General features: G+C 37.3%; 2 long non-coding RNA genes across 4 annotated transcripts; one reads left to right on the top strand and one right to left on the bottom strand.

Annotated features, from left to right (window-relative positions):
- Positions 1-5,121: 5,121 nt before the first annotated feature.
- On the bottom strand, positions 5,122-9,856 carry LOC135295402 (uncharacterized). 2 transcript variants are annotated; one of them, XR_010357478.1, is made up of 5 exons: positions 9,547-9,856; positions 9,046-9,196; positions 8,241-8,302; positions 6,397-7,923; positions 5,122-5,535 (listed from the first exon to the last, which is right to left on the bottom strand). It is a non-coding gene; the product is annotated as an uncharacterized LOC135295402 (long non-coding RNA). The 2 variants fall into 2 exon arrangements; XR_010357479.1 differs by having other exon boundaries at positions 7,176-7,923.
- A 145-nt stretch (positions 9,857-10,001) lies between these two features.
- On the top strand, positions 10,002-18,694 carry LOC135295401 (uncharacterized). Of its 2 annotated transcripts, none has more exons than XR_010357476.1 (4): positions 10,002-10,066; positions 13,800-14,019; positions 16,543-16,584; positions 17,724-18,694. It is a non-coding gene; the product is annotated as an uncharacterized LOC135295401 (long non-coding RNA). The 2 variants fall into 2 exon arrangements; XR_010357477.1 differs by lacking the exon at positions 10,002-10,066 and adding an exon at positions 10,515-10,550.
- The last annotated feature ends 7,896 nt before the right edge of the window (positions 18,695-26,590 follow it).

Raw genomic sequence — 26,590 nt, 5'->3', positions numbered from 1 at the left:
TTTTTTTTTTTTTTTTGGTGTTGAGATATACCATTAATATCCTGAAAATACAAGCTGATTCATACTTTCAAAATATTTAGGACACCTAACTCCATTCAAAATGCTATTCCACTCTAAAAGAGCATATCTTTCTTGTGAAGAGCATGTCTTAGGTTAAGCATAGTTCTGAAATAATGTTAACTCACATTATAACAGGAATTGAGTCATACCTGAGACTGCCAGCATGGAAAAATTCCAATCATTATGGAGCTGAGACTCAGTAGACGGAGGTCTTTCTTAGTTTCTAATATGATATTGAAACCCTTGACTCTTACAGATTTCAAAACAGAGTCATTCCTCAACAATATTATTGGTAGGAAATATACCCTTGACTACAACCGAAATTCTGTTTCCTTAAATTCTAGTCTCACTTCTACTCAATTAGTAACTCAGTTTCAAGAAAATTTAACAGTAACAACTGCCTGATTTTGTGTGTGTGTGTGTCTGTGCATATACATCAATATTTATTATAAGAAAAATACTATTGTAAGTTTAATATTTGCCATCAATTGTGATGTTTCCCATGCATGTATTTCTTTCAATGATGTAAAATTTTCTAGTACCTCAACCTCCAGAGAAGATTATCTCAATTTTAAAAAGCCTGAGACCAACAGGCTTTATCCAAGACATGTCAACAGCCCTTTTTCAGACTGGCTTTTTGTACCACTCAGAAAGTCTAAAGAGATTTCTTGATGCCATGATTTTTCATCCATTGCTTTATGCCCATTTTTCTCTAGAGGAAAAACTCAGTTTCTTACTTTCTTGACTCGCCATTACACCACTGAGGAGAAGAATACCAGATACAGGATGAGCATGCAGGATATAAAGACACTGTAGGTAAAATCACAGGTTATTTTCGTTCTGTTGACTTGTAGTTCTTGAGGTATCCTCATGTTTTTGAGGAATTTCTTGGATTTCCTCATACAGCCCTTGTTTGTTGTTTTTTGTTGAGTTTTTTTTTCCCCAATCAAAAGAAAATAGCAGAATATGACAAGGTACTCCTATCAATATATGCATCTTTGATACGATTGATATTTTTGTCTCACCAGAACAGCATATAGGGGACATGGAAAAAGTTCATCTGAATAGAGGGCTTTGACTTTGAGATTTTTATTGGACTGAAATTCAGACGCAAAACCAGGTTAACCCCCTAGTAGAAGCTGCTTCAGGAGAGAAAAAAATCTGATTAGGCAGAAATAGAAAGACAGACCACTTCTGTTAGTCTATTCCTATTTGAAAAACACCCAAATGTTTGTGGGAAGACTGGATATCTCATGTCTTTGACCGAAGTCTGTACAGTGTATTTAGATGTGGAGAAATTATTTCAGTCATGTAGTGATCTCTCTAATCTTTCTATTTATCCATATTCCATGGTACCCTAAAGACATTGTATAAAAAAAAAGGTTTTGAAGGCTAAGAACATCAGCAGGTTTTGTTCACACATCTTGTAAGATGTATAAAAGACTGCATATGAATCCATAAAAAATCATAGTCTGAGAATGGACAGACTAAGAAAGGATTTTCCCTCCTAAGAAGGGATCATGCTTGTTTTCCTTTCTAACAAGCCTGTATCTAGAGTTTGGAGGCTGAGGCTAAAGCCTGTAACAAACTTGAAACATTACAAAGTGAAATAAATGGGTCTCTTCCAAATGAATCCCAGATGATGCCAACTGGAGGAAGATTTATGTATATGTTGTATGAATATTTAATGGTATGGCCAAAAACCTACTGCCACTTAGCAAAAAGACATTTGTCATTCCTGTGAATTATGACTTTTTGGCCAATGAGACTAAAGTATGTTAATGACCTCAAGTGAATTGTGTTGTTATTCATTAAACATTTTCTGACTTCTGATTTGCTGAGTTACCTCTAAGATCATAGTCCCATCATCAGCCATAAGTTATCCTGTAACAGCCAAGAAATAGGTCTGAAATAATTTTTTGATGTATAAAATTTACTATTGACATGAAGCAGAGCAAAGGTATATTTTACACATGAATTTCAGAACAGCTATTCTCTTGAGGTTTTGCAGAAAGCAAAAGACTGCTTCATATAGCTGTGCGGGAACTTAACAGAAAACTTCACAAACACTCTGGGACTAAAGTTTCCAGAAGATTCCAATTTATTTTCTGTTTAAAAAGTAATTTTTTCTGAACTGACTTTAGCCTTACAACATGTTAAACTGTTGATAAATGTTCTCTTTATAAAGTGTTTGATTTCTATGCCTTCTCAGGTCCATTGAAATCTGTAAATAATATATAAGCCTCTAAATGAGAAGAAAATACGTATAAGCCTCCAAATGAGAAAAAAAATGCAACAGTTTAGTTAAATCCATGCAGTTAAGAGTGGACAAGCTGTGTCCTCTAAATTGCAACTTAGAGCTGAAATTACTTCTAGTGATTCAGCTGGTTCCTCAAGTGCTAAATTATGCAAAGTCCCCTACCTGTACCGACTTTGTTTGATTGGGGTATATGTTCAAGGCATGTGGTAAAGCAGAAGAAAGGAGTCTGGAATTTCCCAACCTCTGAAAGAGCAACACAGATCAACCTCAGCATCACTGAGCCCCACTGGGCAGAGACTGGTGATAACTGGTGGTTTCTTGTGTACTCTGTGGTGCTGAGTCCATCAGGGCTGCTGGCCAAGCTTGCTGCACTCAGTGCATCCTCATCTTGTTCAGGCTGCTGCGTTCTCCTCTTCGCCCATTTCCACACCCTACATGACAGGCAGCATCAGAGAATTTGTCTCAGGGAAAACCAAGTAATTACTACGGTACTGCTGGAATTCCTCAGGCTTGGATCTTCTTGGTCCTGAGCAGCACTTTTTTCATAATTTACTACTATAATACAGACCTTTGTCAAAAGAAGTATTAATTTGTGATGTAGGTGACACCTTAATATGCCATATGATTTTGTGGTCTGTCCTTCAGAAAAGTCTACTTTCTTCTGTTAACTTTGCAGCTCATTGCCAATGATCATCAGACAATAGATCGTCTTGCAAGTTGTCTCAAACACTTGGGACATTAACAAATTCTAATTGGCTGTGTAATAGCAGCAGACAGCATGTACAATGTTAAACCACTTCTGAACCACCTATTTTCCGTATGCAAATCAGACAGAAACAAATGTTTGGCCCCAGCTGGGTGAAATGTCCCATTTAGAATTCTTTTCCTCTTCTTTGTTCTTTGATGTTCTGCAAATGAGCTTTAGAACTCCGCTCTTCACACAATTCAATTTTACAGGCCCATTATCTGAGATATAATGTGGAGGTTAAATATATCAGGGCAGCCATTATGTGAAAATAATTAACAGTAATGAATAATGCACTAATTCCACTGATGAGAGATGGTTATATGTGTAATGAAGTGTTGGGGCAGCCCTGACAAATGAAATTAAAATATTTAAACACTGTTTTATGATATTACTTTGCTCATATAATTTCCTTTACCTACAATGAGCCACTTCGATTATCGTCATTATCTTGACAGCTCTGAAGGATGAAATAGTGCAGGTTAATGTGACAGCGATTAGTCAGAGAGAAAATCCATCACATAAAGCAGAACAGAGTGAGGGAGAAAGGTCTCTATACTTCCCCGTTTCAAACATGAGAAGAATGATACTATCAACATCACTTCAATATTAAATGGATAGAATTATCTTGTCATTCATTTACAGCCTCTGAAGAACTACCTATTTGTACCTGCAAAGGAAAGGTCAGCCTTCCTTAATCATCCATAAAAATATGTTGATGGATTCCTTATATCAATAATAGTGACAGAACCAGACACAGGAAACAAGGTAGGAAATTTAAAAGGAAAGCACTCTAGATTCTGTATTAAAATATTTTCATGGTTTTGTATTTTGAAGTTTTGCTTCACACACTGGTTTGAGATGCAAAAAAGGTATAGTATCAAATAAAGTGAGACCACTGCATACATTTTGTGGAAGTTGCTTCAAATGGTGTTTAAATAGCAAAAAGGCCTGCCTATTGTGCAGGTAGTCCTCATAGTTTTGCCTTTTTTTTTTTTCTTTTAATGTACACTTGCAAAACCCAAAAATATTCCTATCTAGATGCCAAAAGTTAGGGTCAAGTCAGACTCAGTGTTAGAGTCACCTTTTTTATAAAAGTAAAAAAAGCATACAATTTTTCCAGATGCATTGATGGAGCAGCAGACAAGACAATCAGAAATAAGTTTACTTTTATGCATCATCCAGGCAGGTGGGCAGTTAGGGACTCACATCAAGGATCCTCAGAAGAAAAATGAGCAGAAAGATGTCCAATCTAACCTGGAAGAAATGCAAAGTAGAATGTGGAGGTCAGGAACTTCATCAGTCACTTATAGATCAGAGGCATGTATGTCCAGAGCATCACAACACCTGAAAAACCAACTGTTTCTCCTTTCCCAGATCAGCAAGAGGTTTGTGACTCCAGTGGTTTACACACTCAATTGGCATGCCGTTTCCCAGCCCTTGTTCAAATTGAAAATATCAGAGATTTGAATCCCTTATTCTCAAACGAAACCTGAGATTTAATTTTTCATATGATCCTTTGTAGAAGTGCAGAGAAACAGCTAGCTCTCACTAGTGCTGGCATTTCCCTGAGGTCCAGCCTGCTCAGATTCAATTTCTCTCTGTAAAACACATGGGCATCAGTTTTCTGTTTGAGGGGAATTACACTGGCTTAGGAGCCTGGTGAACAAAAAAGCTGTGGTGGGGTACTAAGACGACTCCTTCTTTTGAAGGGCCAAATAAAGATCCCAGAGGTATCTGATCAAGAAAACATTTAAACTCTTAATAGCATCTTGGACCACTGCAAAAAAATTAGTATTTAGAGCACTCAGGATCCTGTCTGAATAACTGGCACTGTGAATGCTGACATGATATTTTTATTTAGTTGTCTAAACACAGCTTTTACAAGACTGACTTTTGCAAGCTGCCTTGAGAAATATAAAATCAACTTGCAAATAAACAAAAATGTGCAGATTTAGAAAAGGGATGCAAATCATGCAAATCATTATATTTGCAGCCATTCTTACAATAATATCATTATTGCTTTTATTAATAATGTTATATTCTGGGAGCGCACACACAAAGAATTGAAAGGTGTCCCTTCACTTTTTTGTCCAGCATTTTAAACACTGCAGAGATACATATTAGCAGACAACTCATGCAAAAGAGCTTGCAATTTAAATAAACAAGGCAGATAAAAGCTCTCTGTACAGCAGTTTTTCTAAGTAACATGAACAATACGGTGGCAGCAAATGTCATGTGTTTGTCCCACAGTGCAATGATGGGGGTGGGAGAGAGGTGTGAGGCTGGAGTGAAGGATGTGCCACTACTGCTCTGCACCACTGTCCATCCTGCAGGGCTGCAATCGTGTTTTGAAGGCAGAGCTCTTCATTGGGACAGCACAGAGAGGCAGTGCCTCAGAAGGAATTCTTGACAATGTCCTTTGCTTAGCTCACCATACTGCAGCCACTCTTTCAGTACACAAAAAGGCCTGAAAAGTGAAGTGCACACAACATAACAAATCCTTTCGTTTCACTCTAAATACAACAGAAACTTATGTCACAATCAGCTGTAAACTACACTGAGAGGCCGAGGTGATAATCTGTAATTTACTGTTCTCCAGGATGGATTGCAGCATCTTTATGCACAGCAATTGAAACACCACAGAGAGCAGATCTAAGAGGTGAGCAAGTCACAAATCCTACTCCCAGCTGCAGCTGGTTACAGCAGAGTAAGCAAGAGGTTTGAAAACTGAGGAAGACAGCCAGTAAAGGGAGAAATACATCAATAAATTAGAAGGCTCATTTTCAATTTCTTTCTTTGTAGTGAGTATCAGTCCCATTGAACTGGATGAATTCACACTACCAATTCACAGTTGGAGTGAACAGGGAGGGCACAATCCCTCTCTGAGTCACTACTGCACCCAGGTCTGCTTCTGTGTGGTTTAGGCTCGTGCTTTTGGGAGCCCACGCAAGGCCAGAATAAAATCTCTTGTGTGCAAACTGGGGTCCATACAAGAGAAGCATAAGGGACCTTTTGAGTTAATATGCTTGTAAAAAACTCATTCAAATTTCAGTGGTTCTTTAATTTTGCTACTTTTAAAATACAATTTACTTCATTTATCGGACAATGAAGTGCCTCTGTAATAAATCTAACATTAAAAAATCATTTCCAGCAAATTACTCCAATAAAATCAATGGCAGTCAGGCTCAGCTGTAAAAACAAATAAATTACCTACTATTGATAGGGTAGGCAGAGTTAATTGTCATTTAGAAAGGCTAAAAGGGATAAAGAAATCTAATAGAAGGAACACATTTATACAGCAAAAATGAGAAAACTGTGAAAGTTTTACCCTGACAGCTCCCATCCATAGGATTGACTTGGTCCCTGAGCAGCACAGGCAGTTGTTTTTAGTCTCAGTAGGACACTGGTATGTGCTTTGTATCTGTCAATATTTACCTGCTTCAGTGTTGCCTCGTGATCTTTTTACCTTTCATATATTGAAACCCCCAAACAGGATTTCTGGTAATAGGAAATGAAGAATTGATAGAATTGAACAATCCCATCTTTAGATTTTTTTTCAGCCAGGTTAAAAGCACTCTGACCCAATTCAGGCTTTTCAGTAGTTCCAACTATTAAAGAAATATAAAGCTGGGCATTTACTAGGGGGATTTGTCATTCTCTGATAACACAGTGATGATTTTACAGTTAAGATCCTCTTTCTAAAACAAATTTCTATTTATTTATTTTTAAAGATGTCCAGGTTTTTCTGTGAGGACTCTAAAAATGACATTAACCTGATGTATTTCCATTATTGCAGTGTACTCCTTCTGTTTTCAGCACTTTGAAAAGTATTTTTTATAATTCTTATTTGTGTTTATGCCTCCTAGTGGGGGCAAGCAAAGGAAAGCAAAAATGTTTCAATTGTCTCTGAACTCTTATGGAAGAAAAGTTAATTTAATCTTCTGGAAATTGAAAATCTTGCTTTGGACTGCAGAGTAATGCTATATCCAGTGATAAAACAGGATATAAGGGCTTATTCAGCAGAGAAGGCTTTTAACTCCCCTATGATGAATGCAAAATTCTCTGGGAATGAGCAGTTTCCAAGATTTTGTAGAACTGAACCCTTACTCATTTGGTGTGGATGCTTCTTCAGAACCTCAGGAGAGCAGACGACCTTATAGTCATCAATTCTGCATATCAACACTTCTAACAGGACAAGAATTTCTACCACATTACTCTATAAGCAAACAAACAAACAAGTGCAAAGCAAACTCAATTTTGAGTAATTCCTAGCTACAATAGGGAATGAAAAACCAAAAAATGTCAGACACAAGCAAATACAACAAAAAGTTCAGGATTCTTTGGTTGAAGCTGTTTGGTCCAGAGATGAGTGCAGTAACAGCTGCTGCAATGTTTGCAGTAAGTAACAGATTTAAACCTGTATCTACTGGCAGACAACTGGGCTGGACACATCTTTGTAATAATTTGCCCCTGCAAACACTGCAGCTTGTGGCCACATGAAGAATAGGCAGTCCAGAAGCTGTGGCAAAAGGAATCTCTGCATCCAGGAAACTCAGACACATCCTTAGGAAGGAGGTGCACCTGTCTCTGCATCATCAAAACAACCTGTTAAAGCCACATGCTAATGGAACACACGTGGCCAGTCTCGATGGCAACCTGAGGTCTTGGAACTGCCACTTTTCTCTCCTTTGAAGCAGATGGCCCAAGTTTGGAAGTGTTCAAGGCCATGAATTCAATGACAATGTGAATTTCTTTGTCTCAGGGAATTCTGTTAATTCCTTCTCACTCCTTACAGCAGTAAATTTTAAAACTTTGAGCCAATAATGAACAGATATCTGCTGCTCTTTTGCATTCCCTGTAAAAAAAAATCAGATTACAATTTCTTTATTTCCTTTTAGGCCCCAAATTAATTAAAATTTAAGATCTTCTAATATAATACATGTTAGCCTAACACATGTTTGCTGTGATGGTGGTCAAACACTAGCAGAAGTTCCTGAGAGATATTGAAGTCTCCACCTGAGGAGAAACATGATCCTGGGCAAGATGGTCTTGTGAATCTGCTTGAGCAGTGAGTTTTACCTGGATTTTCTCATAAGCTCCCTTTTTACCTAAATGACTGTGTGATTCTGTGGTTCTGCTTCTGAGAAGTGTTTTCAAGGTAAGAGATGGTACCTGGCCAGTACTAGTCAGAAAAATCGGCTTGAAGTTTCTTCTTAAGCGTTCTCCTGCATCACCTGCCACAAAGGAAAATGAGACTCATATTTCCTGGGGTCAGGCTCGGTTTAGATTGCCTATACAAGAATTGAAGGATTGAATTCCTGCTACCTAAATTTGCAAGTGACTTTTAGTGGCACCTCAGAGCCAGCAGTATAAGAAAAGGTACCCCCAGACTTCTGTACATCAGATAATTTTTTGGTGCTGGCATTAAGGATAATGATACTGATTTACTTCCATATGTGAGAAGCCTACAGTCACTGTCTCATATTTATGTATCTGTGGGGTAGGTATCTACTTCTGCTCAGATGAATCTCGTAATGAGCACACTTGACTTCATAGTGCTTCCATAAACCCACAGACAAAATGGAATAAACCCCTAATGACTGCTCCTTGAAATTGCTGTATTCAACACAAAGAAACCATTGAAAGGTCTGTCAGCCCATGGAAAGCTGTTCTTTTTGATTCAATGACTGGGAAGAGACAGGTAGAGAATGGCTCTGCTGAAGAGAATGGTAGGAAAAGATAAAAAGGTGCTAACCAGACATCCAATGGAACTCTCTCAATGCCCTGCCCATTCTCCCAGGAGAACGCTCTGCTATGTGTTAATCTAAAATTTGTCCTGCAGCTGGCCTCTGACATTTGAATCTAAGTTCAAGTATGTAAAAACCTGTAATTAATATGCTAGTTTTCATACAGTGAGAAAAGAGAGGTAGAAATAATGGAGGAATGCACCCACAAAGAAACAGAGAGCCATATGTACCTTAGTTTTTGATCAGTGAACAAGCATGAATGTTCAATGCAGACAAAGAGCTAAGGGATGAATCTTGTGCTCCTCCAGCAGGACTTATGAGACAATTCACAGAGTGCTTTGGCACTTTTGGCTGAACACAACAACTGAGGTTACTCTAGAGCTGTCACCATATGAGGGGCAGAGAAGGTATTATGGTTAGAGTGTCACCTGGACAGAAGATTAGTGCAGTAGGAAGCTATGCAATATACAGAAAACAAACCAATGGAAAATACACTCATTAGTTTTATTATTGATGGAACAGTTTGCTTTTTTTCTATGTAGGAATCTTTGGAGTGGACATTCTTTGATTTTACCAGACGTATGTTCTATTAGAGCAGTTTTTCCCACTGTGAATTGGTTCTAAACCACTTTTAAACCACTCCCAGAGGTTCAAAACACAAGCAGTGCAATAAAATTTGCTTTGCAAGGAGAAATAGTCTGTGTATTGATTTGTGTACTCACTGCCAATACCTGTGTGTGATCAGTAGCAGTAGACACCTCTCCAGCAAGGTACAAATGCCCTCTGCTTACTGCACATGTCCTTGACCTATGGCACAGCCCTTCTGGCCAGCTGACCTCATGGTGGAGCCTGCCCTCTCAGCAGTGCTCTGCTTAAAGAGAAATGACCTACATGGACTACTGCGCAAAACCCAAAACACAGGAGACACCCACTCCTCCCTTGTAAGAGGGTGAAGTTTTCTCTATCCCAGCAAAGATTTTCTCTGCAACTGCCCTCTCCTGTGTGGATGGGGTGGAATGGAAGAAACCAGAGATAGTGGTGAAGGTAATCTCACGCCTAAGGAGTTACAGCTGTGCTAATTATCAAGCATCAGGAACAGGCCTGCCCTTAATAGGCCGCAGCTGGATCCAATTAGGAGGGGGATTGTAAAAGAGTAGGTTGGCTGGTTGAGAGGGGAGATGGAGTTTGTTGGCTGTGTGGAGAAGAAGAGTCAGTGCTGTGAGGAGCTGCCCATGAGAAATCACCAAGAAGGTGTGAAACCTTTGCAATAAAATAGCAGTGCTCCTGTATTTCCAGATGTGAATAACTGCAGTGAGAGAGTCTGTCTTTCCTTTTTTTCACAGTCAAGAGAGTCTGTCTTTCCTTTTTTTTTCCACAGTCAAGAAAATACTTCTTCTAATCTGACAGTCATACTATAGGTGAAATATATTGAATGAAGATGTTTCTATGCTGTATGAAAAGAGGCTACTGTTTCCATCTGGCTCTATATGTCTGTTATACAAGTATCTATAAAAAAGTGCTTGAATAAGCTACTCTGCGGCATTGCTCATCTGACCTAAAATAGGTGTCTTTTTAAGAAAAATTAAATTCACTCTGGAATTTTTTCTTTCTTTCTCTCTCTTTTTTTTTTCTTTTTTTTTTTTTTTTTTTTTTTTTCTTTTTTTTTTTTTTTTTTTTTTTTTTCTTTCCCCCACTGGATCCAGAAAGGACTGTTAGGACATGGGCATCTAGTCAGGTAGAGGAATCCAAACTTCTTCCACTAAATTTTACTTGCTGTCTGTCTGCCTAACTGTCCAACTACTGCTCACCTTCTCCCTTTGTTAGCAGCTGTTAGAAACTAAACACCACTTGGAGAAGAGGTTATTTGCCACCAGTGCCTCAGTGTCATTTTAATATTTTGAGCTGTTCTTTGCTGTGCTTATTCTTACTTTCAATTTCCTATGCAGTTATGTTAAATTGTATAGAAAAAAAATTAAGCATCAAACATTATTTTTCTTTAGAGTGGTACTGGAGGAATATAAATGGAAAAACAAGAATTAAATACATCTGCTAATCTGCTAATATGATAGGTGAAATATATTGTGTGCCTAGTTCTACTCAGAATATTGCACATTTTAAAAGTTCATTTTTTCTGCTTAAGTTTTCAGATAACAGAATGATGAATTTAACAGATGAGTAGGATCTGATTTTTCACATATCATAGTTGTGTCAAAAAACAGAACCATAGGAATAAAATCTATTGTAAAACAGAAGTTCCGAGATTTAAAAAATTTCAAAATTTATAACTAAATCAGTAGACAAAGTCAATTCCTGAAGTCATTAATAGTTGTTTAAATTAATAATTCTTATATTTAGTAAAATAACATTTCAATCCTACTGCTAAGGAAGAGTGTCTTGATAGAAGATAATGTCTTGATAGAAGAGATCAAATTCTTACATTTATTTAATAATGAAAAACATGAACTGCAGGGACACTTGAAGCTGGATATCTCTTACAGCAGAAATCAACAGAAAGAAAAATCTTTGGTAGGTGTGATTATGATGGCATTGGCTCTTTCTGATATAATGGATTTCTGTCTTGCTCTATTTTTGGTAGGAAAATAACGCTTTTACTGCTTTGGAACAAAGATCTAAGTTTCTATACTGATTTAAAAAATGACAAATCAAACATAAAGTAGGTTTGGATTCTCTATAGAATATATATAATTATTAAACTTTTTTTTTTGTTTGCTTGTTTAAGCAACAACTTCAAGTATAGCACAAATATTTGCAAATTGATCCAATTTTGAATTTATGCACTGCTACTGAAAGAGTAATGTTGATTTTTTACAGGTGATTTGTGAATGGGGAATATGTTATTTCTGTACTCTAAACAACTCCATTTTAAACATTGCTTTTTGCTGTAAATAAAAATTAAGAAGGAGGTTTGCTTTGCCTACACTCTGTGAACAAAATTCTAAAATTAATGTCTATGAAATATTTGTTTTAAAATTTCTCAAATGGTGGTAGGCATGTGATTTTAATTTTCACCATCCTTGAGACCCCTAGAGAGATCAACTTAATAATTCAAACGCAGAAAGGATAGGAACTGATATGACACATTGTCTCCTGAATTTAGAATAAAAATGTTAGCACATATATCTAAGAATATTATGGCACTTATGCAGTGCTTGTGGTATTTATACAGAGTTTTATGTAATTGTAACATGATCTGTGTTACTTTCAACAAGTCAGTTGAGAAAGCAGGTAAGGATTTTATATGTTTTTATAAAATATGGTAATGTTAATATACCGGTGTAGTGTACACAGTTGTATGACAAATATGGATAAGTTTAACACCACTTCTGATTATGATTAATTTGCACCACAGTTTCACATTTCCAAGACTGTGTCTTGCTTTTTTACTGTGTGACTCCCTGCAGCAAAAACAGTTTGCCACTAACAAATCAAACTGGTAACTCTAGAATAGGTTTTGTCTTTGGGGCACCTGTAATTCTATAAGATTTTATCCCTATAGAGAATGTATGCTGTCTTTTCACTTATGGAAATAAATGTTTTACTGGAGATCCACCACTCAGGCCAGTACTGCTACTCTTAAAATGTTATTGTCCTTCTCATGACAGTCTTTCTTAAGGCCCCTGTTTCAGAAGTCATTAGATGGTAACCTTGATTTTCCTTTTCTAAAATAAAGGTTCTTCTAATTATACATTTGTGTAAAAAAGTTTGAATATGACACCCTCTGAGGTTCAAAAACAAGTAGGCAAACCAAAGGAAAATATATTTGTAATTTTCTTCTGCTTTGTACTAAGTGGCTATTTCAGCAAACTTTGTGCTTTTAACAAAAAGGCATGAGTCAAGACTTTTTAAACATTTTATTTCTTATACTAGTATATGGTTTTGGTTTTTTTTCTAGTATATGTTATGTTATCAAATGAGTCTTTAAATGATGAGAGTAAAGAAAATAGTTAAGAAAAATCAGAGACTTATTAGTATATCAAAAATGCAAAGTGTACTTTCTATGATGCAGCTATAAGAAATAAATTTTTTACCATACAGGTAGAAAAACACTGGAGCAGGTTATCCAGAGAAGAGGTGGTGCCCCATTGCTGAAAACATTCAGGGCCAGGTTGGATGTGGCTCTGAGGAAAGTGATCTAGCTGAATGTCCCTGCTCATTGCAGGGCAGGGAAAAGATGGTTTTTAAAGGACCACCCAACCCAAACCATTCTGTGTTTCTATAGCTGTGTGGCAAAAGCACACTTTAGAATACAAATGATTTTTCTGTTTGTGATTTTCAAAATTGTTTTTGCTGCAAGCATTTACCTTTTTTTTTTCCCCAATAGTTTTAAAATGTGGGGCTAAACTGAAAACTTGAAATCATCTGTCCTGTAGTTTTCATGAGTTCTCTGGAGGCTGGCTTCATGACAGAGCTGTGATTTTCTCTCTGGAGACATCTCACAGTTTTCCCTGTGTTTTTTCTCATCTGTCAAAGTGTTAGGTACACCTGTGATGTCCAGGAAACTTACTGGTGTGCAGTGATTTCAGTAATGTTTGATGAAATTATATACCATAGATTCCAACAGACTTGTGCAGAATAGAGTGATCATTTGCAGCCAAAAAAGGAGAAAATTTAATATAAAATATATAAGTTCTTCTCTTTATTCCCTTAATCACTGCTTCCTCTCTGACTGAAAAATTTACATAAGACTTTAATGTCTGCAATTTTTATCACAATTCAGGTATATGTTTAATTACATTTTTCCCTTTCTTAGGGAAGATATCCTCTCAAACTCCTACTAGCCACACTTCCATTAAGATTGAGATAACTTAGATTTTAATTTTTAATTCTTATCTTCTTTCTTGCAAGTAATTAATAAGCTTGCTGCTGCCAAACTTCGTTATACACAAACAGCCACAGATATGTGGAATTCGATGGTAGGCAGGGTAAGATGAAGCTGAGAGTGCTATTGATCCTTTCCCAACAGGTATTCACAGTACCAGCACAGCTATCAGGACATCTACACGCCAAACATTAAAGGAGATCCAGGGACGTTTACCAGGAAATGGAAGATAAATTCAGTGAGCAGGGCACTGGGACATTTGTGGCTTCAGAAGAGTTGCAAAAAAACAGTAACCTGACACTTATTTACTGAAGATTGATATAATAGACTACAATCTGTGCAACAAGCAGAGTTTTATAAATAGGTACGTTTCATTGCATTTTGCTGATATGCAGGGTTCCCTCTGCAGCAAAAATTTGAAACCAATTTCATAAGTAAATGTGACTTTGTCTTGGAAAACTCTTAAATCTCTTTTAGGTAACTTGAACATCATGAAGTCACGAGCAGTATAAACCTTATCTCAGGATTACCTTGATTAAGGCACAAAACTTTAAAAGCAAATTACTGTGAAAGTATCAAACAATTTGCCCTTAATGTTTCAGTCATATCTGTAAAAAATATGACTTAAATCTAGTTTTATTAATAATACATATTTTAATTAAACGGCTAGAGGTGCATCTAGCAGGAAAAATTGAATCTTCACTGGATTTCACATACTTGTATGATTCATGGGCAGTAAATATGCAAAGCTTTATGCCCATAAGGCAATCACACTGCAAAGCTGATATGCATGTTTTTGTCTGAAAGAATGAAGTCTAGTAAGCCTTAGAAATAAAAATAATAGCAATAAAAATAATAACAATAAATGCTCTAAAATTAATATATTTTTGTAGATTTAATGCATTTCTAGATACAATCCTCATTTTTTACCAGCTTCATGATGTTGAAAATGCATTTATTGTTATTTTCATTAATCTCATTACACAAATTTTGCCTGCATGGGTGTCACAGACACTATCACAGCTTCAGCAATAAAACCATAGGATGAAAATTATCATGCTACAGTAGCATAGCATGAAAGGCTTTCATTGCAAACTGGGGATTGAACAGTTCTGCAGTCTGCTGATCTACTAACAAAGCCTCTCCTCATTTACATCAAGATTGTTTTTAAAGGTCTGACTGCATGCCTAGTTTGCTTTATCTTTTGTTCACTCCATCAGACATTCAGCTCGGTTATATTTAATGACAGCTACACCATGCACACCACCAACCCCTCCCACCTGGTGGTGTCAAAACACAAAAGCAAACATGAAGTAATTACAGCAGAGAATGTTTCTCTGAGGTAACTCTATGGTGCCAAATTGCCACCTCTTACTGAGTGGAGCACAACTGCTGTTCCTAACACCCTGTAATAGCACAGCGCAGTAAATGTGAGCATGTTAAGGGAATCAAACTTTGCTGAAAGTACTAGCAGGGTGAAACTGCACTTAAAAACTTGCCTTTCAAATTTCAAGCACTTGTCTAAAGGCAGAACTAGCATTGTCATCAGATTTTCCATCACTGTAGTGACAAAATGTTAACGAATGCCATCTCACAATATCCTTATAAGAATGTGAAGACTCCTGTCATGCTTCTAATTCAGAGACAGAAGACTGATGAAACAAAAAAAAATTAGGTCTAGTTCTCCTGATTTAGAAGGACAACTCTGAGATGCATTATCTGGGAGTTTCCAGTCTCTCTGCAATCTGCTTCATAGTGGCTGAGATAGCCATCCATTAAAAAAAATTAAGTTATTTGTAACTCCATCTGAAATCTCTTGTTTAGCTACCACTTGCAAAAAGTTTAATCATCAAAGGGATGGGTAAGGGTTATTTTCTTCTGAGGAGAGGTTCCTCCTAGAAGTCTTGAGATTTTTCTAGACAATATTTTGTTGGCTAACAGTTTCTTTGAATATTGCTCACCATCTGAAAAATAGTGGCACAGGAGCTAACTCAAACATGTAGGCACCAATTGGCTTTTACACCAGTTGATATTTGTACCACTGAATTGGGTCACTCTGCTCTACTTACAATGAGTTTAAGGCAGAATATGAGGAAGGTTGTTGTATGAAAAAGGGGGAGGACTAAAGTAGTCAAGAACTACTGAAGAGGAGGATGCATCAGGCCTGAAAAATTTATGCCTAATTCTAAGGTGAAAAGACAGATCTATTTCTATCTCTTATTCATAATCCTGAGTTCTCCATTTGGCCGAGGCATGAAATCAGTCATTTTTGGAAGTAAACTGAGGTGAAATGCTGCTATCCTATTCAGTATTTCAGGGAGAGTCAAGTCCATATTCTTCCTCCAATCAGAAGCGGTGATTTTAGTCCTTTCTATGAGAGCATGCTGTGCACTGCTTGGCTTATTTTCAGATATTTTCTCTCAATTCTACCTTTTCAAATCGTCCTACCTCATGTTATTTGTATAAATATATATATATAAATGCATATATCTATATATGTATAGATAGATGTATGTATTCACTAGACTAGGGAGTAATCACAGATCCTGATGTTGAATGTTTGAACCAGAAATTAAATTTACAAAAATATAAAAGCATGAACCGCCTGCATGGAAGTTGCATTTCAAAACAGTATCTGTAAAATAGTGGGTGAACTGGACGTGGAGGCAGAACCAGCTGAAAAGTGCAGCATCCTTGGCATTTTGGGCCCCTTTATCTTCCTTTTACTTTCACATGTGTGAATCTCAGGGCTTGCTCTTAAAGCACATTGAAGCCCTAGAGCCCATGAATCCCCTAAAATATATCCATCTGAATTTGAAGCAGGGGGTGTGTTGCTAAATTCTACATTAGAGAAACTCTGCCATAACCTATACCATCTTCTTCTTAGCCTTGACCAGTCCAAAGACCTCAGGGATTCCATCCATGAGAGGTGAGTCTCTCTTCTCACTTGGGACAAGGCAATGCTGTCTTCCTGCTCAAGTTAACTATTCTACTTGTCAGAGACTTTAAGATAAACAGAAAGGAATTTGGGTCTGTCAACTCATCTCTTGCAAACCACTGAAAGAATTTGTGTCTTGTGACACTAAGGTGACAGATGCCAGATGTCAGCACAGTACAGAAGGTTGAGTCCCGGGGGCACACCACCCCCACCCTATCAAAGACCTTCTGGTGCTTCTTCTGCCTTGATTTCACCATCCAGACAAGTTCAGCTGTGGTGAGCTACTCACAATGTGTTGAGTAATGTATTAAGTATCAAATATATGAAGTAATTAATCAAATTGCTTTCCAGTTAAATTGCAGCAGCTGTAACATCCGTAACAATACATCTGAAATTAAACAGCTTAACCATGGGGCATGAGGTGCTAGGATGGTGAAGAGGAGAAAGCTTGTGTACCCACCATGGGCAGTCTCATTCTGCAATTTGACCAACAGACAGAAGCACAGAGCACTTACTTACAGGATTTTCCTGGCAGTTTAGCTCTGGCTATATTATATAAACAATAAAACAAACTTATAGGCTATGACATAACATTTTCTTTGGGAGGAAGAAATGTGAATGTACTTGAACTGCGTTTAGCTATTTATCAATTAACACAAAAAATAACATTGCTTTCAGCTCCTATTAATCACTAATGACACTGATGTGGCAGTGTTACACTTTTATTTACATCATAAGAAAATGAATGTTATGTGTCATCTTGCTATTAACATGATGCTACAAGACAAGTGGAAGAGTTTTGCAGGACTACACTAGTATTTTACTGTATCAAGAATTGCTCTTAAGTAGTTGATTCATTCTGATTTTATACTGGTTTGACTTATGATAGCTCAGTAGTAAGCACTCCAAATTATGACTTTTGTTATATGTGTACACACACACATATATATATATATGAATATGTTTGTACACTCAGGAAAGTGACAAACCAATGGCAAGACACAACATTATGAGACAGTACAGATTTCAAGCAATAGCAGATATAATTTATAAATTGTAGTAGTGATAAAAGAACACAGATGTCATTATTTATTAAATTGTTTTGTTATAATATTTCATGGACATAATAGGTATGTCTTTTCAACTGAAAAGGAAAACTATTGTGAAAATCAAGTTCATGAAGAAGGAGTGGAGGAATTTAAATATGTAGGGTGTGGATTTCAAAAGCACTGAACTTTGATTTGCACCGTCTTTCAAGTGAAGTCAACTGTGAAACTGTTACTGACTTCCACAGGAGCAGAGCCACGGCCTCATCCATGCAGCCAGCAATTCCACCTGTGAGTCCTGAAATGCATTTAGGTCTTGGTGAGCCACATCCAGTGGGTCTGACATGGGTGGAACATAATGGAGAAACACTTAGTGATTCATGCAAACAAGGACCAGAAGAAAGAAAACAGAAGTAGCATCTGTGAAGTAATTCCTGATGCACAGCACCTGAAATACCTATTGATCTGTGACTGAATTGCTGATTTTGGATACAGTGAACATAATCAGTCTACTTCAATGTCTGCTAGGAATGACCAGCCCTTTTCCAGACATGCACAATGGATAACAGAAGATGAAGGAGGAACACGAGAATGTCTGAGTTCATTGTCTGAATTGCCTTCAAAGGGATCTCTTGCTCTACATGGAGGAGAGGAGAGTGGAGGAGAGGTTTGGCTTCTTTCTTCCCCTACAGCCCTACAGCATGGCCCCAGCAAACTGTGCAGTCCCCTAGACATCTCATGATATTGATATTGAGATATTACACTCCACATGGTCCCAGTGCATGTAGTTTCACACTCCTCCTGAAAACTGCAACTGAACACTCTCTCACCTGCAAAAAAACCCAAACCCCACTAGATTTATACAAGTGAGACACCACAGAAGCCCAAAGGAGATCCAGGAAAAACGCTATGTGATGTGGATGTTCAGATTAGTTCCAGAGGTAGCTGGCTTTCAGCACTGTAACACGAATCAGTCTCTGTTACCCATGCTTTGGGCAAGGGTACAGTAAAATAAATCTACCTACGCTGTCTGCTACACTTTCTGCATAAAAAGAATAACAGAATTGCTTTCATACATCCACAAAGCTGTACTTTATTTTTCAATTTCTTTTGCAAATATGATGTTAACTCCCCAAGTCAAGCTTTAGGTTATCCAGGCTGCAATTTATTTTACCATTAATAAGACACAAGTTTTAGAATGAACTCCAACATAGTGAGTCAATGCATTTATAGATCCACAGATATGACTGAAGGCAGGGCTGAAAGAATTTTGCTCAATCCCTCCTGACAGTCATTAGTCCAGCCAGCTTTTAAAAATGTCAGAGATGAAGATTTCACGAATTCCCCAAACAGTATATGCCAGTTAACAATTGCTCTGCTTCTTTCCTACTTTCTAGTGATCTTACCACCATCAAAACCAACTAGATATATGAAGCTGTTGTGTGACCTTAAAATCTTACTGTTTAATAGGACATAGCAGGACACAAACACTGTGCAACTCGTGAACTTCTCTGCTTGCACAAATCATCCTGAAGCAGTTTAACCTGATAAACATCTATTTTCAAAGACCACTTCAGCTGACATCTCAGCAACTCACTTTAGGAATAAAAGAATTGGTTTTCTGAAGAGCTGTTCAAGATTATGCAGTGCTTGCACAAAGCCAGAGTATTTAGTTCCATCACTAAAAGAAAGAGGTAGACCAGGTCCTAGCTGCTCTCCAAAGGTGAAAGTTCATCTCTCTTTGACAGGAATAATTTAAGGACGTTGGGGTGATTAGGAATACAAGTTCTTCGTCTGATTGTCTAAAGTTTGGTATAGTGAATCCCACACAATACTTTTTACTAGAGATATATGTAGCAGGATATATGATTTTGTTCCCTTTTATGTTTTCTCATTCGGGTTCTGGTGGCTGGACTTGTTCAAAGTATCTGACACTGTCCTGCATAAAACTCTAGTCTACATTGGAGAGACAAGGATTTGATGCAGGAAATACTCAGTGGATAAGGTGTTGGTTGGAGGTCACACACTTAAAGGACTGCAGCCAATGACTTATGTCCAGGCAGAGTCCAGAGACTACAGTCATTCCCCAGGGATTGATATTGGGACCATCTCTGTGTAACCTCTTTGCCAGTAACAAGGACAGTGGGATTGAGTACGCTGCCAGCAAATTTTCCATCAACTTTGCCAAAATATGTGGTGTGGCTGACACACTGGAGGGAAAGGATGACACCCAGAAAGACCTTAGCAGGCTTGACATGGTCCTTTCCAACCCAAACCAGATCACAAAGTATGGCAATGCAAGTAAATAATAGACTGAAATTACAGAGCATGAGGCTTTTATCTCAAAAAAATCCACCCCCACAACACATTTGCTTTCAGTGTATTTCTCAAATGTGTCATGTGTCTCGAATGTGTCATGTCCTATTACATCCAGTCACAGTAACCTAATGTGACCAACTGACTCTAAGCAGGATGGAGAAAAAGCCTCATCTAAAGACAGATGCAAAATAAAAAGATGATGCATGAAGAAGACTGTAAGTAGTACAGAGTTCTAGGAAAGAAACAATATTCACTTGTAGAAATAAGATACATGCATGGAGCAAAAAAAGCGTTCAGAGTAAAAGCAAGGATATTCCCTAGCACACATGTAAAACAATTTATTAGAGTACCTTGGAGTTGTGCAAATCTGATTTATAGAGAAGTATTACATCTTACAAAACCCATATTCCTCAAAATAAATTCCTTTTTAAAACAGTATGGAGAAACAAGGACATGTTCGTGCACAAGAACTGGTGTGCACAAAGGTCCCTGAGGCAGTTCACTGAAAGGAAAAACTATGCCTGCTGTGAAGGTTTTTACACTTCCCTGTAGTATAGGATTCAGCTCACTATTTAAAATCTATTTATTGACTTCTAAGCCAATTGTATAAGATTCTGTCCAAGAAGGAAAGTGAGGACCTCTGGGGTTTAGCGTATGCCATCCATGTTAGAAACCTTAAGTTACCTGATGTTAATTTCATACAAATTAGTTCCGTGTCATTACAACTAATTGTGTTTTTTTCTAAATGTGGATTCAGATCTCTCTGAGCAGACAGCAACACTCAAAACTGGGTTATATGCCCACCACTGTTCCTCATAACACTCTCTTCTCTTTGCCATTTCCTTCAGCAAAGGGAAGGAAAATGTGAATTTTTTGCAAAATCATGTGAATACGTAGAAGCTTTACTCTTGTTCTAAGACCCTGCTCTTCAGTCTGGTAATAAATAGATGAAAAAAATACCACTTTTAAAACATTTTTCAGACAATGGATTTTCTGTGAAAGTATTAAAAAGGTTGCAAAAAACACCCAACACCTTTGTTCTTTATGAAGACTACATGGTATGCGGTTAACAATTTAATTCAAAGGGGGTTTAAGAATTCCATGGTAGTATTTAGCAAGCCCATCTATTTTACCCTGTTTTATGTCAGAACAGGAATATATTGTTGAAGTGAACCCCCTGGTCATCTTCACCTGCTGTCTTGATTCACATTTTGGTGTGACTGCAGGGAGCCACATTGTTTTCAGAAGGAGATGTTCTTCAGGAACCAGCTTACATCCTTTGACAGCTGAGGTGGGTAAACTTCAGAATGAAGCAGAGCCATTGCAAAGTCAACTCCAACCACAAAAAGGTCAGTGTGGCTGTCACTGCAGGTGGGTCACTCACAATCATTTTTCCTGTTGCTCTTCTAAATTAGGCGTAGTCCCAAATAATAAAAAAAGGACAAAATACTGATTTTATTAAAGTAAATTAAGATGACTGATTTGTAAAGGAACATAGAAACTGCAAGTATGATTTTATGATTCTACATATTTAGCAGACTTGGTCAGTGTTTCTCTACACCAGAAATTAAAACATCACATTTTCAGTGTTTTAACTTGTGGATTAGCATAAATTTTAGTTGTTTGTTTCCATTTGACTTGGGGGTTCGGTTGAAACCCCCAAAGGAGACAAGATTCAATGCCCACAACAGCAGAATCGTGTGTGTCTGCTGCTGGCAAAGAGAAGTGCTGAGCTGCTGACAGCTCTAAGTAAATGGGATAATTTAAAAGATTGCACATACTCTGTGCATTTCTGCTCTTTATCGTTCTTATCTCACCATGAGCAGAGATAGTTACACTGATTCATGGTTGGTGGCACAATGCCACAAACTGACATCTCACAGAAGTAAAAACAAATCAATAATCCTTCTGTAGGAACTAGCAGAGCACTGCCCACGATCAAATTTACTCCAAGTTTACAGATAGCTTATTAACTACCCAAATCAAGTGCATATTTTAAATAATGCATAGCAGTGTGATCAAGATGAGAAGGTTGGTGAAATGATGCCATTTGTTTGCTTCATACAAAAATTGGGCTCCATCAACTTAATGCCTTTTTTCCTCCATCTAAATTTAATATGTTTAATTTCAGAGTGAGTTTTGATCAATGTGTCCAAATGACTTTTAAATGCTTAGATAAGGTTTTATCAGTCTTCATTTTTCTCACTGAAGCCTGGGTAATATGCTCAGTGTTATAAAAAATCAGTAGCTCGTTCCTGGTTTTAAAAGAAAAAAAAAAAAAGAGAGAGAGAGACAGAATGAATGGAACAAAAATAAAGGTTTTGTTTAAGTTATCTGCTATTTACAGATTTTAAAAGTGCCCTAAATATAATACCACATAAACATTCTTTCCTTACTTCACTTATGACTAGATTAATCCTCTTACCCATCAGTGTAGTCTCTTCCAGTTTATTATGCATCTTTCTTATTGAATAGTCCTTTGTTTCTCAACAGATTGTTTAGGTTTTTAATATTGTTAGTGTTGAGAGATAAACGTTTTGGTACATATTGGAGAGTAATAAATTGTGTTGAACATTGATAAACTAACGCAATTACTAGCAAGGTCACAGAGTCAGCTAATTTAGAAATATCAGTACTCGGATTTTGAGTTGTCCCCTGGAGAACTGCAGCCACTTTATTAAAGCAGGAGGGTGAGGAGAAAATGGTACATTAGGATTGATCTTTTGATCTAATTGTGGACCTCTGCCATTCCTTGTTTGACCAAAAGTGCTTAGCAAGCAAGAGGATACACAGTTCAACTAATTGAGGAACATCCCTTAAAAGCCAAAGGGATTGTGGGAAAAAGAAACAAATTGCAATTTGTACAGTTTTATGGTGTTAGTTATCAATGAAAAGGTGTAAATACTGTACAATTAATCTTTGCTTTTCGCATAGGAATTGTTGAAGTTTGCAGGCGTATCACAATCATACTTTCAACGTGTTCAAGGATCTAAATTTCTTATACTGCTCAAGTCACAATTAGGCAATATTGAAAAAGAGTAATATTTTCTATGTTGTGACTTATTTTTAAAGAATTAATGCAAGACCCCTGCAATACCACTCAGTCACAAGACAACAGGCTGATCTGTTAGACAACATCAGAAATGCCACAGAATGTTCCTATTGCACAGGAAAAGCAAAAAATGTTCATCTGCATCAGAGAGTTAAACTGAGGCACACATTCAAATTTAAATGAATTTTCATCTATGCAAGACTATTTCATTTGCCTTTTTTGATCTCTCTCTAACTGATGTGTATCTGTTTGTTTTATACTAGAATCACTAGCATGATGTTGTGGTGTATTATCCCCTCCGCCCCCCAGGCTGCACTATGATTTGAGGAGTGACCTTAAAACACTAATTTGTGACAAATACAGCTTTAAATGTATATATTAATTAGTGGGTTGGCATGCTAGAACTAAGGGTAATGATAATGGGAGATGTACCATTATCTCTACAGGAATGTTTTAATTTGTTTCTGGAGAGTAGCAACTGGGAATCATCCCATTCTGAAAGGCAGTTGTCTGCCTAACTCAAATAAACAGAGAAATTTATTAAGGGATGCATAGGAAAAACACTAAAACAATATCATTATTATAGATAGTGCATACTCATAATGCATGTTGGAAAAATTTTGTTGACATTCTTTCTTTCTCTGTTTCTTTCCTTCTTTCTTCCCTCTCTCCCTCCCTCTCCCTGTCCCCCTCATCCCTCTCTTTTTTCCCTATGTTGTTTCAGCATAAACAGATGCAGCAACAAAGCACTCATATTGATGCTAAAAACTGCAGGAGGAGAATGCTTCATACCTATTTCACTTTGGAGATTTTGGGCTTTATCTCTTTTTCATGTTGACATTAGTTCATGGACAGTCAGACACTGGGACACAGCTGCAGATCTTGACATCTACACTTAGACACATCTAGGCACTGCAAGGCGTGTGCTCAAGGAGTGATGGGTATCTGAGCTCTTACTGCAGTCAGCTGGGAACAAGCCACAGTCAGAGGGATCTGGAAAGCTATCCAGCAGCTCATATGAAGATGAGCATAGACTGGATTGACTGCTCCACTGCCTGTGGATACCTAGTGCAGCCTGAAAGTACCTAATGCCATGGCAGTGTGGAGCTACACATAATTTACCTGACTTTTCAGCCATTCAATTCTCCTTCCTGTGTTGGAATGAAACAGGGTAACCACTAGTTCAGTATTACTGAAATGTCGTGAAAGAATTTAAATATAATAGAATAGAAAAAGAAATGAGAATATATCAAACTCTAAGTAAAATTTCAGAGTTCTGTCATGCAGTAAGCACCAAAATAACTTTGGGGTTTTGGCTTTTTTCTTTTTATCATCCTGATGTGAAATGAAATCAGATTTTAAAAGTTTAAATTTTCTGATGATTTTATTTTAACTTCCTTAATCAGTCACTGTCTTCAGTAGAGAAGTGGTGGTCAGTCATCCTTACAGATTAGAATTCAGTTTTTCATCTTTGAGAAACATAACCCTTAGTTTAAAACATTCCTATTTTAAAAAGTAATGTTTTGTATTATGGGTCTTAAGAAAACATCTGTGGCTCAGGTGTTAGTATGATTCTATCACAGACAGTGCCTCTTACTGCCACAGGCTTGTGCAGAGGTGTGAGGCATAAGGGTTTAATATGCATTCAGATGGAAACACATCTCCTTTCAGTTCCCATGAGAAACACTTTTGTCCTTATGAAATCTACAAAAAATTCCCAATTTACATTTGTTAATTAGAAAGCTTTATTCTAAATAGACTAATTAATTACAGCCACATTTACATTTTAAATTTAAGTGATTATTTTAGAGGATTTTGTAGACTCTTAATTACAAGTGTTGTTGTTCTCATTAGGATTTCAAGTGCTGTCCCAAATGAAAATGGCAATTGATCTCCTAAGCCCTGCAGAGTCATCCAGTTTAACTAGTTCTGTGTTCTGCCTCGTGCACACACACAGACGCTGCTGTGTGACCCCATGCATTCCAGAGCCAAATAACTGTGGAAAAATTCCTCTTCCTGACAGAATGCAAGGCAGTCACTCCAGATCCTGTGGGGTACGAGTGGAATATGAGTTGACCAAGAGGAAAACGGTCTTGTCAGTCATTTGTTCAGCTTGAACAGGAGTACAGAGATCACAATCAAAAAAGGACTTTTGGTTGAAGATCAGACATATTAAGGCTGTTCAGAGACTTCTATAGGAGTTATGGATTACGTAAACAAGCTGCCAATGTGAACATATCAACTACTGAAGAACATATCAACTGAAAGTTCTTTTGTAAATAATTGGAAAAAAGGTCACAAATAGGGAAAAATTATACAACAGCATGAAAGTTCATTAGAAAGCTTTTGACCTTATACTATTCTTCAGGTGCTTATTCCTGAAATGGAATTCAGTTATCCAGTTAGTATAAAAAGCAATAGTAATAATCACATTAATAGTAGTAGTGTAGTAAAAATCATCATCATCATCATTTACTAATACAGTGAAATGGAAGTTAACATTACTTTTTATAGTCTAGGGAACCTGCTATTTGTGTACTGGTTGAAGAATGTAAAAATATAATTCATACCATTTTAAAATGGTGAGTCAAAACACAGCAAAAAGGTTTTGCGGAGGGAATATGTACTTAACCTTAACAGTTTGACTGATAGATCTGAAAGAATAAGGATGAAACTATCAGACAAATTCTTGGGGTGCTTATGAGGAAGGCTGGGTGCCTCAGCTCCTCCCTGGTGAATGACTAATTAGCCAGCAGAGCAGAACTGCCTCTGCAGGAAAGACTCTTTCCCCCCATCACAGTATTTTACAACTTGGTTAATAAGGGCAGACCATCTCATCTCCTGCTGGCAGTACTGTTTCTGTCCAAGGAACAGTTGAGAGTGAAGATCTTCCTCTAAATTACCCAGTCCCTTTATTTAGAGATGCATGGACTATTTCATTTGAGGAAAACTACTGCAGCAGAAGGCTGCAAAAAAAATAAAAAAATTGATGCAGTACATACCCAAAAATATATTTTAAATTACTTATTTTTTTCTGTCATTGCAACTGCTCCAGATATTGAGCTTTCCTGAAGACTTATTGCCTGATGCTGTGCCTTTGAACGCTTCAGTTCACACCAAGGAAGCTTTTATTCATAAAATAAAGTTGAAATCCAGAAATAACTTACTTTCCTTGGGCTAGAGGGAATAGACACAGAGCAGATGAGGAGATCTGACTCTGGAGTCAAGGACACAGGAATGAATAGTCTCTTTCTGAAGAGGATGCAGCACTGGCCAGTTGTGAATGTGTTTTCACAGCAGAATTAACCCCTCTCTGCCTTACTCTTGGTGCCCATCCAAAATTAACCCATGAAGTTTGGCTATCAGCTCACACTGCAGTTGATCTCCCATGGTGCTGGATAGCTTAGGTGGACTTTGAAAATGAAGCTATAGCCAGGGGGTCTTCTCTTTGGATTCAGACTTCAGTGAGGGAGCTGATCTCACTGTCCAGAACAGCTCCTTTTGTTCCAAGTCAGTTGGAGCTTTGCACATTAACATTGTAGATTAACATTTTACACCATTGAATTGGAGATGAATCTTT

This window comes from Passer domesticus, chromosome 2, assembly GCF_036417665.1.
Source record: "Passer domesticus isolate bPasDom1 chromosome 2, bPasDom1.hap1, whole genome shotgun sequence".
NCBI classification, from domain to species: domain Eukaryota; kingdom Metazoa; phylum Chordata; class Aves; order Passeriformes; family Passeridae; genus Passer; species Passer domesticus.
Note: the sequence above shows the minus strand (reverse complement) of the source record. Positions and strands in the feature narration are given on the sequence as shown.